Source organism: Nestor notabilis, unplaced genomic scaffold (assembly GCF_000696875.1).
Source record: "Nestor notabilis isolate BGI_N333 unplaced genomic scaffold, ASM69687v1 scaffold27514, whole genome shotgun sequence".
Taxonomy (NCBI): Eukaryota; Metazoa; Chordata; class Aves; order Psittaciformes; family Psittacidae; genus Nestor; species Nestor notabilis.
This window is the reverse complement of record NW_009926477.1, coordinates 11,510-13,589: the sequence shown is the minus strand read 5'-3', so window position 1 is coordinate 13,589 and position 2,080 is coordinate 11,510.

The following is a 2,080-nucleotide window of genomic DNA, read 5'->3' as shown; positions in this document are numbered from 1 at the left end:
CCAAAGGATGGATAGCAGAAGAAACACTCATTTCATCTTTACAGAGTAGCTACATGGTTGGTGTTTCCTTCCTTGCCACTCTTCATGATAATGATTTCTAATCCCAGCTCTGTTGCCTCCCTTTGTCCCCATCACTCTGCTGCCTTAACCTTCTTTTGACAGTTCCCCATCACTCTTCTCTGTGCGGTTGTCATGCCACTGTTAGGTTCTTTTCACTATTTTTGTATTCCATCATGTTCTGATAAATCCCAGAGCACTCGTCAGTGTCTTCTGCTCTTTCCCATGAGGCTGTTCCCCAGAACGTGTTGCACAAATCCTGGAGGAAATAATGGAGTAAAAGCTTCTGTCTCTTGTAACACCGTTTGCAGCTGTAAGTCAAGGTGGAGAAATAGGGTTTGTATGTGTAATACAGATAAAATAACTTTTGTGAGAAGTAAGGATGCCACTTGGGCCTGGTTGGCAGGTTATGGACCTGTTCATCCCATGGACTGTTCCTGTGTATCTCCCTTTAGGAGAGGAGATTCTTAAAAAAATTGAGTTAAAATTTTAAATACAATTATGTAAAATCTCAAAATTCACCTTCCATTGGTGCTGTCAGCCAAGGACCAGGTGGTCCCAGCGGCTAAAAAGAATCCAAGGCTTAGATGGTAACATTGGCCAACTTCAACGAAACTTGGCATTGTAGGAAAAAATCTTAGAAGATTAACATCTCTGTCCAGGATTAGATGCCTGGATGAAAGGGAGACTCCAGTTATTGCTGTCGTGACTCTGGCTGTGTATTCTGTTCTAGCCGTGTGACGGGCAGGCAGGAGGCTGGTCAGGGGTTTTTCCCTCTAGCTGGAGCAGGTCCCTGATCCATTTCACCATGTGCTGCACAAATGCTTGTAGCCACATTGCATGCAGATGTGGCTGAACATCTGGGGGCTTTGCTGCTGGGGTTGGCATTGCCACGGAGGGAATTCACAGCCAGCCACAGCCCTAGGAGAAAAAAGTTACTGAAGCAGCGGCTCAACAATTAGCGGTTGTTGGGTCTTTGGGATGGTCAGCTGCATGGCATTTTGCCTGCTGGTAGTCAGCACACATATAAGGAACATGAAACACTTGAGGGGGTGGTGGCTGGAGGATAGAGGAGAAGAAAGGCATGAGTGAACTTGATGGGGTGGGATGAGAAACAAAGGGGCCGTTATGAATTTGGATAAGAGGAGGAATTATGCTCGGGAGCAAGGGGCACAGGGCACAGATCTGTACAGGATCAAGTGTCATTAACTGCAATTGAGATGCCTCCTAATACTTTTTATTTCGTTGGCAATTAGTCAAAAGCACTGGAGGATGGTGGCTGTAACATAGAGTCATAGAATAGTTAGGGTTGGAAAGGACCTTAAGATCATCTAGTTTCAACCCCCCTGCCGTGAGCAGGGACACCACACACTAAACTATGTCGCCCAAGGCTCTGTCCAGCCTGGCCTTGAGCACCTCCAGGGTTGGAGCATTCACAACTTCCTTGGGCAACCTATTCCAGTGCCTCACCGCCCTCACAGTAAAGAACTTCTTCCTTATATCTAACCTAAACTTCCCCTGTTTAAGTTTAAACCCATTCCCCCTTGTCCTACCACTAGAGTCCCTACTGAAGAGTCCCTCCCCAGCATCCTTATAGGCCCCCTTCAGATATTGGAAGGCTGCTATGGGGTCTCCACGCAGCCTTCTCTTCTCCAGGCTGAACAACCCCAACTTTCTCAGCCTGTCTTCATACGAGAGGTGCTCCAGCCCTCTTATCATCCTCGTGGCCCTCTTCTGGACTTGCTCCAACAGCTCCATGTCCTTTTTATGTTGAGGACACCAGAACTGTACACAATACTCCAAGTGAGGCCTCACAAGAGCAGAGTAGAGGGGCAGGATCACCTCCTTTGACCTGCTGGTCATGCTGCTTTTCATACAGCCCAGGATACGGTTCAGCCACAAGCTGGCTGAGGCCATGGCTCCAGCAGCCTTCCCAGAACAAGCAGCCACCTCTGTGCAAGCTCTTGTGCTGCCACTTGCACTGTGCTGGTGCAACCATGTGCATGGCTGCCCGGTGAACTGG